This window comes from Rhinolophus sinicus, linkage group LG11 (genome assembly GCF_036562045.2).
Source record: "Rhinolophus sinicus isolate RSC01 linkage group LG11, ASM3656204v1, whole genome shotgun sequence".
Classification (NCBI taxonomy): domain Eukaryota; kingdom Metazoa; phylum Chordata; class Mammalia; order Chiroptera; family Rhinolophidae; genus Rhinolophus; species Rhinolophus sinicus.
In genome coordinates, this window is record NC_133760.1 from 44,329,268 (window position 1) to 44,347,664 (window position 18,397).

The 18,397-nt window shown below is 45.8% G+C and overlaps 1 long non-coding RNA gene across 4 annotated transcripts in view; it reads right to left on the reverse strand.

Annotated features, from left to right (window-relative positions):
- Positions 1–18,397, reverse strand: part of LOC141567516 (uncharacterized) — a 188,579-nt gene that overhangs the window by 14,303 nt on the left and 155,879 nt on the right. For 3 of the 4 annotated variants that reach the window (XR_012490194.1, XR_012490192.1, XR_012490193.1), the window contains exon 3: positions 18,324–18,395. This is a non-coding gene — a long non-coding RNA (uncharacterized LOC141567516). Of the gene's footprint in view, positions 1–13,671; positions 13,792–18,323; positions 18,396–18,397 lie in introns of those variants that run through there. The other variant, XR_012490195.1, reaches the window with a different exon arrangement.

Below are 18,397 nucleotides of genomic sequence, written 5' to 3' on the forward strand. Positions count from 1 at the left end.
ACATACCCGGGGGCGTGTTCATTTGCTCAAGCAACGAAACCACATCCAGCACAGCAGCTGCAATTAGTCACCACCTGGTTAAACTTAGAATAGTCCACTGTCATTCTCCAAGCCCCATCTGTCTTTGGCGCAGGTCAAAGAGATGAGTCGAGTGGGCATGGGAATCACCACCACTGCCAGCACCATCTCTAAAGCCCCTGAGGGTGGCACTAAACTCTCTAGTCCCTCCTCCCCCCCCCCGCCCCCCTCCCCAGGGATTTGGCATGGCTTTCCAGTGACTATTTTCCTATGTGGGCACAGCTCTAGTGCTTTCTGCTTGACCTTTCCCGCCATCATAGACCTCACTCCACAGGTCGGGGAACCAGGCCAATTATGGATGCTGGAACTGAAGAAACAACCCCAGGATGGGTTCGGGTCCCACTGGGCACACTGTGAGACGGACTTGAGCTAAAACTCCATTGAGCACCTGACCTCCATAAGCCCTGCCTCTGAGTGATGGACCACAGTGACATTTTGGGCCTCCTGGAATCAGTCAGTTCAAAGCTAGTGTCCAGTAGGCTCCAAAAGGTCTGATTATTTCTTTCTCCCCCGTGCACAGTTAGCCTGGAAAAAGGCCACAGGTCCCTTTGGAGAAGGCTGGGAGAAGGATTGACAGTATAAATTACTGGCAGTTGACTGGGGTTCTTCCTCAAGGAGACTCAGCCTCCCCTCTGTTCAAGGGGTTCGGGGCCTGTAAACTGGCTCAAGTCTGAGGATTGATTGATGGGCTGTGACTCTCTGTTTCTCTGACTAGGTTAGACTTGTGTTCACTTGACCTAGACCTTTTCTGCTTCTACAGATCAACTAAGAATTTCATAGGCTTCCTATTTTACTTCTAGGAAACACCACGATCAAGTAGCCGACACCAAACGTCTGCACAGTCAGACCGCCTTGATCGTGGCTTTGACGCTGCCGCTCATACAGTAGCCACGCCCACCAGGCCTTGGGTGTCCTGTCCCCACGTGGCCCCTGCCATCCTGGACTCTAATTCCTCCCATTGCATTTAACTTTCCCAATTCAGTGACTGCAGTTTCCACTGTAAGCCTGACCTAGAGACGAATGACCACAGAGCTCTTCGAGGATGCTGGGGCTTCCTCACAAATTTATTTCTTGCAGTCGGGGTGACAGGTGTGCTTCCTGCAGCCCCAGCTCTTCATCCATGGTGACATTCTGAAGAACTAACAGAAGACGTTACTGCTCCGTCTTCTGGCCTCTATTTGCGTCTGCCTACCAGTCGTGGGGGCTCTTGTCTTGTCTCCCCCACTCCTCGAAGGGAGCGATCCTGACTTTCTTTCTGCATCTGGTGGTCACAAGACACCACCTGCCCAATATGAAGACTAAATTTTGAGAGCAGCTGGTGGAGCAGCCTCAGCTGCCTCCCCCCCCCCACACACACACACCCCAGGACTGGAAACAGGCAGGCCCAGGGAGCCCCTTCCACAGCACTCTCCCCAGCCGCCTGGACTCCCCTGGTCTCTTTCCATCCTGTGAAACGTGCATTTTCTGGCCTTGCCTTAATAGCGTGGCAGTGACGCTGCGGGATTCCCACATGTGCTGCTGTGAAACGTGAAATCGGAGCCAGGCGGGACCTCCCCTGAGAAAGGCTGCCTATAAATCGTAAAACCCTTAAATGAACAGCTTAGAGACACAGGGTTGCCTTGGGTTAGGGTTAATTGGGTCGGGTACAAAGAGTTTTATGTTCATAACTTACTGTCCATCTAGCCTCTTCCTGATTTTCTGAAAGTTATTTTGCTCTGGGGCAAATCTGTATTTGCTTTTCTGACAATGATCGGTTTGAAGCTGAACTCTTTTTAGCTGTCGGGAACTTGTGCTCAGAATGTACCAGACCTTCTCTCTCTGATGCATCCCTTTCAGATAGGTCAAAACTGACTTTGAGGCTTCTGGGTTTTCTTAAATCCTCCTCTAACCAGAAAATTGCGTCAACCTTCTTAGTTTTGCTCTGCTCTTTCAAAGCCCTGGTAACAGTTGGGGTTTCTTGTTGTTTTTGTCTTCTGACTATTCGTTCTCTAGCGCATCTTCTGCTGAGACTCCAACCTCTGCACGTCAGTGTTAAGCTAGAACCTGAAGCCCAGCAGCTAAGAGCCCAGACGCTGTGTTCAGCTGGACGTGAGTCCAAAGGCCAGCTCTGTCCCTACTCGCTCTGTGACTTACGACTAAGCATTTAACCTCACTGAGCCTGTTTCTTCGTCTTCAGGATAACTCTGACCACCAGCCATGGCTTTTGTGGAACTCTGATGAGATAATATGTACAAAGTGACAGACAAGTAGTTAACACACTAATGGTCATCACAGAATACTTAATGTGGACCATGGTCGGCGTCCAGGGTTCAGATCCCAGCTCCACCTTGGGCAGATCAGGAAGGTTCTCTGCGCCTCACTTTACTGAATTGGAAAAGGGAACCCGAGATGGCACTTCCATGTTGGGTTGTCATGAGGGTGAAATGAGCCACAGTACGGCAAACGCTTAGAGCCATGCCTGCCTGGCACATAACAAGCAATCAAAAAAGTGTTAGCTATTAAGATTATAGAAAAGTAGTAAAAAGGAATTCCCAGCTGCAAAGCTGTCACTTTCTAAATAACCTACTCATAATAAAATTAACTTTCCTCTTGAAATGAAACATACTCATACATCGTTCTAAGCGCTCTGGTTTTCCCTCTTTCTGCAGGGGCAGCTAGCCTGAGGCATCTGGGGGAAAAAATGGTAGGAGGCAGTGTGAATGAAACCCCTTGAAATGTCAAGAAAGAAGCTACTGGCTTTAAAGCGAGGGTGACCCAAATATAACCACAGCCTGGACGGGAGGACAAAATGACAAGACCATAGCACCCCTCTTACAGCTAAAATTTCTCTTATTTGCAACTCAGAATACTGAATGGTAGAATCTACAGGAAGAGAAAAAAATAACGAGAGAGAGAGAGAGAGAGAGAGAGAGAGAGAGAGAAATAAAAATGAGACTTCCTGGGTGGTACCCTGGAAGAACAGACTGAAGCCCTTCTGTCCCTGACTTGCCAAGTCCTGATACCCACTCATTTCTCATTCTGGGAGATGCCCTTGTATCCTTTCAATAATATCTCCGTCACTCCAGAGCTGGTCTGAGTAGATTTCCATTCCTTTAAGCAAAGAGGCTGATGAAGCCAGTTTTCGACATGAACATGACAGCACTGCACTGTCGTCCCTTAAACCCCTGCACAACGTGATACAATAGCTTCTGAAGGGATATTTGTTCCGTGAGTGGTGGACCCAGCATCAAACGCAGACCGTGTCAGGCAAAACTTACATCTTCAAGGAAGAACATGCGATTTCTCCCACTTGAAGCACTATGGCTGTAAGGTTTTTTTCTGACATGCCTCTAAATGTCCCCATTAGCTCTAGCTCTGGTGTTCGAGGGAGCCTCTTCTTCCTCTCCCCTCCCCCCCCAAAAAAAGCAAAAATCAGAAGAGGGTGAAGCTAGGACACAACGCAAAGTACTCCAGTTTACAAACATTTCATTTCTTGGAACTCTTCCCTCATGCCTCAAAACCAGGAGGCGACATCTGTTGGAGAACCCCTGGGAGGGCAGAGTCCCAGGATTAGGGCCCACCGGGAGTCACACCCCAGAAATGATAAGGAAGGGGGCAGCATGACACAGCATGACACAGCAGGGCTCTGCGTGTGGGGCCACACGGCTTCCGGGTAGGGGTCCTATTATCTCACTATGGAACCGTGGGCTAATCGCTCCCCCTCCCTGACCTCAGCTTCCCCCTCACTAAAGTGAGGGGCTGGCTCTTCTCACCTGTCTGTGCCTCAGAACCCCTCAAAGCCTGGGGCTCGGCCCGAACTCAGCTGGATCAGACCCTCTGGGGTGTGGAAGGACTGGGAGACTCATCTGATTTCTAAAGGCCATTACAACTTCTCGCCTTGTCCTAAGACAATCAGCTCAGATGACTCTTTGCTCAGCCATCGATGACTTGGGGACTTGCAACATGAGATGCAGTGAGAGAAAACGCAGTTGCATGTAACCTCACAGGTGGGTAGTAAGTAGCCTTACTTTCTGAGAGACTCTGCCATTTTCCCTGCCTGCTTCCTTAGAGCAGCTGATCAAAACGGAATGTTTCAGGATTCAAAAGCACCATTTCTCAACATGTAGTCACTGTTCACTACAGCCTTGAATGTAGACAAGCACAGACTCGAATCCTGAATCCTAGCTCCAGCCCTTCGAGCCACCTGACTTTGGAAAATCAAGCCTCAGTCTTCTTGTGAGTGCAGTGGGCATGCCAGCGGCACGTGCCTCAGAGGGCTGTGCGAGGGGAGGTCATTTCTGTACAGTGCTTACTCCAACCTGCACACCATTCGCACTCAGTGTGTGTGTCAGCCAAGGTCATATCCTTCTTCTAACAGTCCCGTGCTGACCCCACCGTGTCCTCCAAACAAGACAGCCAGAGGCTGCTTGGCATGGGACCCTTGCTTTTGCTAGAAAGTGAACACCTCTTCTTGACTTAGAAATGACCGACACACACTCCTAAGACCCGTGATTTGAGTCATGGGAACAGACACCAAAGCCACTGCATTGTTTATCCCCACGCCCTTATGCAATATTTTCCCCACTATTTTTAAGCCGTCTGTCCTCTTCCCCCCCCCAGCCTGGCCCTTCCCCTACTTCAACCTCTGACAGCCCAGCTCCTTATTCAGTTCAGCTATTTCAGTTTGGGGTTGAACGGTCTAGACAGGAACCAAAAATCGCACAGTCTGCACACTGGTCCCCTCTGGGCCTCGCAATTATTCCAGAAAGAGGACAGGGACACGGACTGACTGAGAGAGGAACTTCAGTTCACTGAACCCATCAAAAGCACAGCTCAGAGCCTGGCACGTAGTATTCAGGAAATTGTCAAAATACGACGTTATGATTATATTTACATGGTAATTCCCTCGACCTTTTTCTCTCCTGAAGACAATATTCTGCAACCCTGGCCAATTCCTTGGAGCAAAGTAGGAAAGACAGTTCACTCAGATTTTGGTGGGCGTCTCCAGCCCTTCGCACAGTTGGTCACACCCTGCCCCACGGTTAGTTGTTGCTGCGTATCCCACGACAACAAAATCTCGGTGGGGTAGAGCAAGACGCTCTTACTCAGCTCATGGGCCTGTAGGTTGGCTGATCTCAGCCTCCTGCTGGCACCAGGGAGCTAGTCAGAGCATGACCTCCAAGAGTGACAGTGGGACTGCAAAAGTATGCACTCAAACACACACTCACACACACACACACACCCTCCTGGGGTCAGACAAGTGCTAGGAAAAGGCAGGAGGAACAGGGAAGAAATTCCAGACGGAGGAGCAAGTGGCAAGGTCACGAGGTGGGAGTGAGCAGGACACTTTCAAAGCATGCAAAGGAAGACAGTGAGGCAGGAGCTCTGACAGCAAAGCTGGAGGGAAGGCGGCGTAAGATGCTGACGGAGCCATGGGAAGGGGCTGCAGCTAGCAGAGCCTTGCCCGTGATCACGTTCACGTCTCAAATCCCAGCTCTGCCCCTTGGAACATACGTCACTTAGTTGCGTGACTTTGGGCAAGTCACCAACTTGGGTTCCAGTTTTGTCATCTGTAAAGGAGACTAATACTATCAAGTTCTGGTTGGGGAAATACTTTGAAGCTACTGCTACTTAAAAACTCACTTGAGAAGATTATTTGAAGTTACCTGAACTCTCTATAAGAGTTGGGGTGAAGAAAGCATCTTGAGATTTTTATATTCTTCCTTGCCTCCTATATCCTAGAAACTAGGACCTAATCAGAAAGACTGCCCGTTTCTGTGCTTGGATTGCCTTCTAAATCTAAAACTAACTTTTCTCAGATGGATTAGGAAATGGGGGGGGGGGGGGAGGGAGAGAGAGAGAGAGAGAGAGAGAGAGAGAGAGAGAGAGAGAGAGAGATCTAAAGAGAATACACTGTATCCATTCCTCCAAATCAGAAGCTACCGACATCACACAACCGGGGGCAGGGTGGGTGCCCCTCCCTGAGTGAAGAGAGCCCCAGAGACTGTGGTGACTGGGACACCTCATGCCTCATGGACAGAAGGCAAGTGCTACCAGGTGCTGGTCCAAGGTTGCCAGATACTCTATTTTTTTTCCACAAAAGTTGAAAATTTAGATTTTTATGTGACATCTCTTGACTTAAAGTATTGGCAACTAACTAAAAAAGACAAAGTTTTCAACACATAGAGCCCAGCAACACACTTCAGCAGCTGGATTTGGTGGGAGAACTGCCATCCTGCAGCTTTTCTATTGTGGGCTCTAAAACCCAGCCCTTTTGGGGCCAGCCCCACTGGGTGCTGCATGCCAGGGCTCTACGTCCTGGACTCCTGCAAATTTGCTCCCAGTGAATTGCACTTCAGTATTTTACCATCAGACAATGTTCAAGGACAGTATCCAAAGAAGCCCCCTGAAGCCCATGTATTTGCTGTAAGGACGTTACTGAAAATGTTGTTTACTCCATCCCATGGCATCTTCTATGAGAAAACTATTAAAATAATACATTTTCTTCTGCTGTTTACCCCAGGAGTAGTTGTACTTATCATGAGCAACAGGATTTTATTTTCAAATTTGATACCAAAAATCACGCAGATATCATAATGCATATAAACCTCTTTGTATTAACGGCTAGAAACCTAGGAGTAAAAATTATGACTTGCCTTTAGACAGTGGTCCACCTAGTAGTAATTGGATTGGGACCTGAGCCTGGTTCTGGCCAATGAGTTGTAAGGGGGTGCGTGCTACCTCTGAGCTGAAGCATTTAATGGCTGGGTTGAGACCCTCCAGAGCTCTCCTGCCCTCTGTTAAAGTGACACTTGAGAAGGCAGTTACTCTGTCATTCTGAGTCCTGGAGTCTGGATAGCAGAAGCAGAGCTTCTAGTCACCCCACAGTGGACCTAGGCATATGTAGGTGAGAAATAAACTTTTGCTGAGTCAAATCATTGAGAACTTGGGGTTCTTTGTTACTGCAGCAAAACTTAACCTATCTTAACTGATACATAGTTAATAAGTATCAAATCAAGGGGTTGGATCCAGGACTGACTTTTTCCAGAGTCCTTAGACCCTACCTAATATAAAACTACTCATTAATATGATCCACTGCACAGATGAGGTCAAATATAAGAATATAGACAAAGGTGCTTTGTAATCTGTGAACATTTCATAAACATTTCATAAAAGCAAGTGATGCTGGCAAACTTAATGATACTGATCTTGCCTCCTTAACAAGCCTGAGGTCTTTAGGGAAAGAGATTGTCCTTGAATACTTTGAGATCTTAGACATTCCTAGAGTCTGCCTACCTTATTACTCTTTATATTACAGAGTACGTTACAAGTTCTCCACGAATTCCTGTTGAATCATATTTAACAGGTGATGCAGACGAGGGGGAAAACAGCTTTGTGACACAGGCTCTCTTTTTTTAATGATCCTCATAATAGGACCATTTTGCCTGTTAAAACTTGGGAATAAAAACTGCTTACCTTCATAGAGGACAAAAACCAGGACGTTTCTTGCAGCTAATGTTTACTTCCTGTGGAAGGTGTGAGAGGAAGGATGAGGTCAGGATGGACGGTTCCTGACCCCAGGGAGAAGAGATGGAAGTAAATCATGAATATGATCACCACTGAAGCTGAGAAAGAGCCCATTAATGTCATGTAATCAATTTCAAAAAGATACAGTTGCACTTAGGGTATTTAAACCTTGGGGGTTTAAACTAAATCATACTTGTCACATGCACACAGTGTCACTAATGAGCTTATGTAAATATTTAATCTTCTCTATTTGCATTACTCAGCCCAACCTACCTGCCAGCCTCTTCTCCCAGCCTTCTCGAATACCATAATCCAACCTCACAGAACTATAATACTTTGGTTTCTGGAACTCACCGTGTTCTTCTGTGTCTCCCATCTTCACATACGCATTTGTCTCTGTCTGGACTCCCACCTTGCCTTCCCTTCTACCCAGCAAATACCTACGTATCCTCCAAGGCTAGGCTCCAGTACATTTCCCCCTAATGTCACCTTCCCTCAACCATCTACAACTCCCCATCCTAGAAGAATTTTCCGTTTCCTCTTCTATGCCCCATTACACCTTGCTAGCATTCCACAAACCTGAGTATTACATCTATTTTTTTAACAGACATTTATGAAATCTTATCATATGCCAGTCATTGGACCAGGTACTAACTATACAGAGGTGAATACGAAATTATAATTATGTGTGAGTTCACTGACAGTGTGTCTTATTTTATTTTGAACTCTTAAGCATCATGATTTGTAGGTTTAAACAAACACACAGTGTGTTCTCTTTATATCTGTGTCCACATCGTACTTCTATATCCATCAGGACAGTTTTGGAATTGACACAAGTGCAATTAAAGCTAGGTTTGCCACAAAAGGGAATATACTGGCTCAAGAATTCCAGGGAAGATTGACCATCCAAGTTCAGGGAAGGTCAAGGATGGAGACTAATTTTAGGAACAGCAACCATACTGCTAACAAATAGTGGTTCGAATACTATTCAGAATCTCTTTTCACTAGTATCTGCAGCCGGCTGTCTTTGACGTGGAAGGGAGCCTGGTCACCAAGATCACCCAGGTTTTATGTCTTACAGCTTTCACCACTGAGGACATATTACTTATCTTTCTTGGTTGTAAAATGAAAAGTCTCAGGGAAGGATTCTGATTGGCTCAGCCTTGACCAGCTGCCCAATCCTGCAGCTACCCAGTGTTACCAGGAGGTTAAAGAACCACAATTGGCTAGGTTGTCTCCGATGTCCAACAACAAACAGCCAACAACTGCTGGAGGGGTAAAGCAGTGCAATTAGTTTCTCAGGAGAAAAGGGAGATGGTAAGCAGATAGGCACCGTTTTCTATGGGGATGGTTTGGTCATTGATTCAACATTCTCTGTATACTTATCATGTTTAAAGCATTGTGCTAGGATGAGCTGGGGAAAAGAAACACATGATACACAATTTCTATCTGATCATCTAGTAGGAGAGGCTATAAAGCGCATTTGGGTCGAAACTGTGAGGAAATTCCATGCCAAGCTAAGGGATTTGAACTTTATTCGGTAAATAATGGGAGTCACTGAAGGTTCTGGAGCTGGGGAATGTGTGACAAGATCTATTTGCACATTTGTCACTGAATAAAGACTGAATTAGATCCTCAATTGCTAAATAATAATAATAATAATAATAATAATTAGAACTCTCTTTTAGTCACTTTTAATGTTCCCATTATGTGAGACATGGGTGCAGAAAAATATTTCTCCATCATTGGAGAACTACCATAAGGGCAAATGGCAACAATACTCAGTTTCAGTATTGGGGATCAATAAGGAATAGTGGGGACTGTGGCAAATTAGAGACTATGTGTCCGTCAAAAGGGGACAAGCACTTCTCAGTTTCATTAAATGTTTAACATGCAGGAGTGCAGTCCAATGTAAGCAGATACTCTGACAGTTCAGGAGAAGCTTAAAATCTAGATTTTTGTGTGAAGTTTCATGTTGGCCCAATAAAATAGATTGGTGAACTAACTCTGTCCTCACAGCCATCAGTTTGAGACCCTTGGATTCAAGTTAGTCCAGGATAAGTATTGATGTGACTATCTGGATACCTTTACTCGATGGTCATTTCACAATTTTGCTAAAGGACTCAGAAATGAAAAGACTGCCATTACAGGAAGTATTCCCAGCAAACCCAAGAAGAGATTTTAAGAGCTGAAGTTTGCAAATGTAAAATGAGTAAATAAGTAAAAATAAAAGCAAACAAAAGAGAGCTCATAACCGTCATGGATAGATATTTTCACATTCGGACCCATAAACTAGGATTCTAATTGTAAATTCTAGCAGATATTTTTCACTAACACTACCGAAAAAAAAAAAAATGAGGTCCCAGTACAATGGAAAGAACTCAGGCTTTGCCATTTGAGAAATCTGAGTTAAAATGACTAATTCTGATACTTAAAATGACTAATTTTAAGTCACCTATAGCAGCTTGTACCAATTACCTATTGCTAAATAATGCATAATGAACAACGACAAAATATTAGCATCAATACAGCAGTAAGCATTTATCGTGTGCTCTCGTGGACTTCCATTGGTGTGGGCTGGCCTTGCTCACGTTTCTGGGAGTTTGCTCTGTTCCATGCGTCTCTCACCATCCTGTTGGCATGAGCAGCCTCACACGCCCATGGCCTCATGGCAATGAGAGAGGTGCAGGAGAGCAGGTAGAAATATGTAAGTCCCCATGAAACTGGGCCTCACACCCGACACACACCATCACCTGTTCAGTAGCCAAAGTAAGTCATTTGGCAGAGGGCATGGAGATACCAGAGAGGCTTAAGAATTTCTGCCGTCTACCCCACACACCCAAACTGCAAAAAGCTCAGATGTCAACTAACTTAGAATTAACAAATAAATCAGGGCACAGTCCCCAAATGGAGTGCATTACAGCAATAAAAAAAAAAAAAAAATGAAGGCAACACAGCTTTAGTCAGCAACATGGATGAATCTTACAAACCTAATATTGAAGAAATACAGGAAAACCCCAGATGATTAAATACAATATGCCTCTATTCCCATAAAGTTCAAAAAGAGGCAAACTTAACGGTATCATTTATAAATACTCATATAGGTGGTCAAACCATAAACTCAAGGAAGAAAACGGTAATGAGTAAAGTCAAAATAGTGGCTCTGTCTATTCTGGTCAGAAAGGAGCAAAAGGAGAGAGAAAGATTCCTCTATTTTGACCTGGGTTGTAGTTACTCAGGCAGCTGCTTTGTTAAAAAGTGCATTTATATTCTACACATTTTCCTGAAGTATGAATGTCCTATTGGACTGTAGTTGGCTCTTTAAAGTTCCGTTCTAGATCAAAATGAAAGAAATAAAAGTTATGGATGAAAAATTTCCAATTTTGCTACTTATAAATGGTGTAGTTGGGAGGCGGCTGTGTCCCCTGAGAACCTTTATTTTTTGGTTCAATGACAGCAGGATTGACAGCACCTGAAAGAGAAGGTGAGAAAGTGCCTAGAAGAGGACCTTTTTCTTATGTTAATAAGTAGTTGTGGAGAAGGAAAATATAAGTCTTTGACATCAAGAAGAGGAGAGACTGATTCTCAATCCTGTTTCCTAACAGTACCTTTTGTATGTTCTCATTTCTTTAAAATGAAAAAAAAAAAGCAGTGGAGGAACTTGTACTCAAGTTAATATGATTCCAAAGTAACTAATTAACGGGGAGGAGGGTCCCCCAAACCATAAGACACCCAAAGATGAGCCACGAGACAGTGGGGGAGCCACTGGTTTATTCGGGGGCTCCACCGAAATACAAAGTAGTTTTCAAGCTCACTGCCCCTACTCTTCATGCGTGAGGAAAATGAGCCGCTAAGTGTGTAAATCACACCCATCACGGTGGTCATTTATACTGGTGACTCTCAGGGCGGCTTTGGGGTGCAGAAGCTGATACGGGAGAGGAGCTTGGCGTGGCAACTTGACACAGGGCTCCCCACTGCCTGCCAGATGGGTCCTCACGGGAGGTCTGCCCCCATCACAGGCGGTTATCTGTAAACCCATCCTTCATTTCCCCTCTTATCAGCAGAGGAATGTGGGGAGGTTGCAGGCTTTGCTCCGCAGGCATTTGGGATAATGTGAGGGTGAGCGTGTCAGAATGGGGGCGTACTAGCCTTCAACACATTCTCAAATTAGGTGCGTGTGACCTGCCACAGTGGAATTCCCGGGTCCAGCAGACAGTGTGAGCCTCTAAGACTGCACAGATTACTATTCAAAAGAAGGAGCGTGTTTCAGTCCTTGCTGTTGGCAAACACTGCCGCAAGAGCTTTGGCAGGACATTTTCCCCGAGTCCTCCTCGGCCAACAGGCCCAGCTAGCACCCAGGTACGATTTCCCCCACTCCACCCCCAACCCCCATCTATAACCTGAGAGGTAAGTGAGGCAGACCGAGATGGTCCCTGAGCCCAGCTGACACAGGCAGAATGGAGTAGGATGGAGGGGACAGGTGTGCCCAAGCTGCCTGATCTGAGCAGTGACTAGAGGGGTACCAGGAAGAGTGGGTACAGGCTGGTCACCGTGGCCACTGTCCAGGCCTCTATTCAGTGTCTTTGCTATTTCACACACACACACACACACACACACACACACACACACACACACAGACACACACACGCATACACTTCCAATTCAAGTAGAAAACCCTTCCCAAAACCACCTATACCCCAGTGAGTCTTTGATCTGCCACTGTTACATACCATTTGCTCCAGAATTTACTGTTCTTGGTGCAGAAAACAGAAATTGACAGGCAGCATTTGCTGTCAACCAAAGTTACCATTTTCCAGCCCACTTTGGACCCATGAGTTCTTTCTCATCTGCTTTCAAAGTTGCCCTTTCTTGCTAGAAAGGATGTTGCTGGAATAATCATTCAGAACAGGTACAACCCCCCTGAGCTCATTCAGGCCTGGAAACCTTTCCCACCCCTCACCCGCCCAGGCCACAGCTGTGGGGGCCTGCTACTCTCCACTTTATAGACAAGGGGAATTCCAAGGAGAACCTCGGGCTGGTTTATTTTTAATTGTTGACCTCCAAGGCCTCCTGTTTGCATCTGTTTATTAAATTGCAAGCTCAGCTGTGAAATGCCCTTTATGATGTTGTTTTATTGGGGGGCCATTCAGGGACCCAGCGCCACACAAACAGGATAAATATTTTTCTTTGCAGCACACACCCCACGTTGGGGGCCACGGAACAAGGGAAGTGAGGATCGTCTGTTTACGAGGTCTGATTCATTCATTACTTGGCGAGGAGCTGTGAAATGTAAATCTCACATTCCCAAGGACAATGGCCAGCCGGCTGGCCAGCTTGAGCTCATTTGGAGGTGTGATGTTCCACTCAAAAGGAGGCTGTTAATTTTATTGACCAAATTTGGAAAGTGGGAGCTCCAAAATTAAATAGAGCCTTCGGAAAAGAAATGAACACTGAGGTTTCTCAAAAACCTGGAGACTGGTCACATGATGTTTTGCTTATTGGTTTTGTTTTCTGTTTTGTTTTGGTGTTTTTTTCCTCCCCAGGAGGAAGCTTCAACTGCCAGTGAAGCGAAATTGCCGTCTGCCTTATCTGCTAGTTTCAAAAGATTTGCTCTCTGCGACAGGTTTGTTAGTATTGATAATAGCAACCGTCACGGAGCGCTTAAGCCGCCTGCTTTAACTATCCCGTCTCCGTAATTCACACAGCGCTGTGGGAAGTTTATATGGTTATTGCCCCCGTGTTCTAGACTGGAAACTGAAGCTCAGAGTGGAGAAGGCTTCTGCCTTGGGCTCCAGACCTGATGCTCAACCTCAGGTCTACCTGGACTCCTGAACCACCCCGCTCGCCTGCTCTCTCTCTCTGCTATCTTTTCTGTAACTAAAAAGTTGGCTTTCCTGGTGATTTAGAGTGCCCTAAAGTGTCCCAACAGGTCACTAAGAGGCAGCTATGGCTGCAGATTTCCCCCATTTTGTTCATGCTCAGAACCAAAAAGGAATCCGACTTGCTAAAAGATGTCAAAAACCTCGAAATGTCCTTACCTCCGATCTGCCCCCATAGTCAGGGTCGGGGTTCGCACAGAAGACATACCTCCAACTCCAGAAGCCATCCTTGGGATTCCTTGGGACCCTGTGGCACTTTCCTTATGCCTGGCAGGAAAGGGTAAATTCAAACCCAATGAGGCAAAGTCATGCACACAGTCTGAGATGGCAGGGAACATCCTGGGCTCAACTGGGGTGTTTACCCACAGAATGAGTGGGCCCCTGTCAATATTTGCATTTGGAGGCGCCTGGGTTATAATTGTTCAGACTTGTCTCTGAATTGGGCTTTGAAACCTACATTTGCCTACAAGGCCTCATTCTTTCCGTAGGAGGAAGGGCTATTTAGAGAGAGTTTCTTCAGCAAGGTTGCTGGGGGCGATAGAGAGGAGGACAACTGCAGAATATCACAATGTGATATGAAAAAAAAGGAAGCCATGTTACAAAAGCTGCCATCAAGAAATGTTACTGTTGGTTGAATGGTAGGAACCATCTGGGTCTCTTTTAATGAGGGGGGGGAGTCTGTGTGGACGGTACAGATGCTTCTTTTGTTATTGGTTCCATCTTGTAAATAGTTAAAATATTTACCAAGGCACCTCTGAGCTGGAGCCATCCCATTTTATTATTTATACCTTTTCAGAGGGACAAAAATGGAGGTGTCCACTAAACGTGATGGATTAGGCTTATAAACAGCCATTATGGCCGTCAAACCTCGCATGTCAGCTTCTCCTTTGTGTCTGGGCATTTCTAAGCTAACCAGTGATCCATGCATAAGACAGGAGGTTAAGAATGCAGAGAGAAGGGGTGTCGGCTCCAAGCAAGATGTACCTTCTGCTGATTAGAAATACAGCTGCAGAAAGTGAGGTGGACACTGCGCAAGAAGCAAGGGAAGGGGACATGCGTGCGTCTGTGTGTGCCTGTGGGGTACGTGCGCGTGCATGTGCCTGTGGGGTGAGTACATGCATGTGTGTGCGTGTGTGTGGACAGAAGAGAGGGAGCTGGGAGGTGCAGAAGTCACTGCAACCTGACACGCTACATTTCAGTTCTCACAATTTGAGACTAAAAACCCGCAAGACCTCTACCTGCCAGCGTCCCTCAGCTGTTTCCTTAACTGACTGCAGCTGGCTTGTGTTTTCCCAAGATAAAAATCAGGAAATGTGAAAATTAAATAGGATTTGAGAAGAAAAAGGATGGGCTCTCCTGGGTAAGCAAGACTTGTGGACAGAGGGAGATCCCATCTCTTTATAATTAAGTTTAAAAAAAAATCTTAAAATGGGGTGGAGGCAATCTGTGTTGCAGGTTCTCTGTGTATGCCTGGAAGCTGACTTACTCCCAAGTTAGACCCAAAATACTAGATAAAGTAAGATTTAAGGGAAGGGGGTCAAATATATTTATAATTTATCATATATAACAGTACATAAAAATATAATATTTTTAGGTCAAATTATTTATAATTTATAATAGTATACATTGTCAACCCAATGGAAACAAAGTAACTTTTCATGCAGGTAAAGAGGGCAAATGTAAATTATATTATTGTTGGCCCAGGATTTCTGCCCATCTGTTGGAAACCGTTTTTGTGAAAAAGTGGCTTCCATTATATTTTTATTCTTAGGTCCCAGCTCCTTTAATCTCCCAGTTTGTCACTGATTTCCTGCCATACCAGAAACTATGACTGCAACTTAGTCCCTCGCTCTTAAAGGGAAGCTATAGAATTAATAGGCAAAGGAACTCACGCTTGCTTTTAGAAAGGATCGTGCTCCAAGCAGCTGAATATTATCTGGCAACTCTAAACATAGACCAGAATTTTAATTCTAGTAAAATGTTTTCTCGCCATCACCTCTAGGATCTAATTAAGAAATTATGACTTCATTTATTTATTGACTTACTTCTTGTGGGGACTTGGATGAGAACTTATTGATGTAACAAATAGCAAATTGTATTTCTTCACACTTTGCAAAGAGAGAAAAAAATTTTTGGAAGACGCTAAGAACCCAACAAACTTCTCTTGAGATTAGTAACTGAGGGGTTTCTCTACCTTGAGGATCCTTGCCTGAGTCTCCATTAACTGTCTCCTGGAGAAATATCTCACACACACACCCCCACACCCCCACATCCCTCCATCCCCCCCATTCCCTCCGCCAGGCTGGGAGCGTCCACATTCGTATTCTGATGCATCAACTAATTTGCTTTTATAAATAGTGGGATCTGAATCACATCACTGTTGCGGCTAGAGACTAAATATTCTCTCTTCACTCTCTTGGAGAAAAAAAGAAAAAGAAACAAACACACACACACACACACACACACACACGCATGCACGCACGCACATGCACGCACATTTTCCAGACAGCGTTCTCACTCAGGCAACACTACTCCCTGACAATACAAGCCCAGTGGATGTTGATGGGCTCAGTGGGAAGCATCTTCCATAAAACAAACACTCTTAATAAACCTCCTTTAAGACAATAGTTTTACTTGATATTCGTGATTATAAGTAATACTAATCATTCTTATCAGTTGACCCTCACATAACAATCATAAAAGCCTTGCCAGGCTCCCTTGGTAGTTCCCGTGGTAAATTCCAAAATGCCCCATGTTCAGTCCTCCTCTGCTTAATGTCATCCATTCATGAATAAATTAGGACTTGCAGTAACTTGGAAAAAGACAGCAAAGCAAAAAGAACTCAGAAAATTTCAGGCAATTGTAACAGACAGTTTAGCCATTTGGCTAAACATCCTATATGTTTATACAACAATAAAGGCATATATGTTCTATATCACATAGTTCATAGAACTCGTCAGTATAGCCCTGATGTACAGAAGCCACTAATTGTATCCCTCCCATGGTCCTGTTCTTCTAACATGCACACACGCACACACTTACACACGTGGATACACATACAAACGCACACGTACATACACACACACACCGTCAATACTACGTTGGAATGTGGAACAATCACAAAACCCCCAAGAGGCGGAGCCCTGTCTGCAGCCAGCCATAAACATCTCCTCTGAGACCCTTCGGTCCTGCTTAACGCCCCCTCTCCTTCCACCTACCTAGAGATTTCGAATATTCCTGAGAAGGACCAGGTCCAAGGGCCCAGCCGACCTCTGTCCATGTGAGGGGACAGGGCAGCTGAGCAAAACCCCAGTGGGGACAAAACCCAGGTAGGGCTGTCAGATTCCACATGTCAAGACACAGGATATCTGGTTAAATTTGAATTTCAGAAAATCAATAAATAGTTTTTTTATCGTAAGTCTGTCCCCATACAATATTTGACAACAATATCTGGCAACACTACTCTGAGAAAGCGAGACTAGATATGTTTCTGAGGGAGACAGAAATATTAGACCCACGAAGAGGCCTGGAGCCTAGTGACTCGGGGAGAGTGACTGATCCTGGGCATTTTATTTCTCACTTTGTGATTAATCACTGATGCACAGGCTTCTCAGTGACACAAAACAACTCTTGGAAGGAAGTGTCCCAAGGCAGGACAGGAGGGAAAATGCAGACCATTGGGGCTGTCATCAGCAACTAACCAGAGCCAACATCTAGTCTAATATATTATTCACTATTCCTCACAATAACCCAATGAATTAGAACTTTTGTTATGCCCATTTTACAGATCAGGAAACTGAGGCCCACACAGCTGCAGAACAGAGATTTTGACCCAGACAGTATGGCTTCAGATCCTGTGCTTCCAATAGAATGAAACCAAAACATAACATAAACAATTTAATTTTCAAAATGACCTAACCGGTACACACAGGCTAACATTGAAAGGACTGCTTCCTCGCCCACCCTTGCCTCTGCTCCTGCTTTGTGAATGCCTCACGCCATGCTTGGTCTGCCCAGTGAGGAAGCCAGTGCTGCAAAGAGGGTATGAGCCTCAGAGAAGACCAGGACACTGCATGGTCCCTGCTGTACCCGCCAGGTCCTGCCACCCCCACGCCATTTCTCCCCACCGACACGGGCAGCACCGAGACTGCAGGCCCAAAGGAAGAACTCTGGCAAAAACTTTTTCTAATTTAAAGACCACCCAGGTGTGTGTTGCTTTGTCCCCATTTTAGGATCTTTGCCTCTTACTTTCCAGCAAGAAAAGAAACAGATGTGATACCCATTCATGCCTAATGGAGACAGAAGGGAGGGAGGCATGGGGGTGGGGAGCTCAGGGCCATCGCTGGCCTGCACATGCTGTCTGGAAGAATGGGGACATTAACTTCCACAGAGTTCCAGCCTGTGGCTGGCACCTGACAACTCAAAGTCCAGCACATAGTAGGCGCACAATATATGTATGTTCAATTGAATGAAAATTAAATAATGCAATCGAATGTCCTAGTGGTGCCCAGGGAGTGCGCTTAGGACTGGCCTGGCCTTGGATTTGGAGCCTGACCAGCCAAGTTTCACTTGGTTGACGTTGCCAGTGGATGGGGTGGGGGTGGGGGTACTGGCTTCCCCTCCTCTCCACCCACCCTCTCCCCGCCATCCCTGGACTGGGTCAGCTCAGATTGTCCTAAACAATTATCCCCAAAGGGAAGAAGAAAAAAAAAGCCCTGTTGAACAAATCCTCCACTTTTGTCTCCTCGGGGGCTGCAGACCGTGGTCCCTGCTTATTCAGAGCCTCCCGCTCCCCCATCCTGTGCCTGGGTCGTTCTGTGGTTATGAGTCAATGATCAGACAGGGAAAGGGCACGCTTACCGTCGGGGAGGAGGCCTCGCCAGGGCTCCGGGCTTTGATGCTGGCTCTCCTACATCCTGAATGCATGAAAGGCT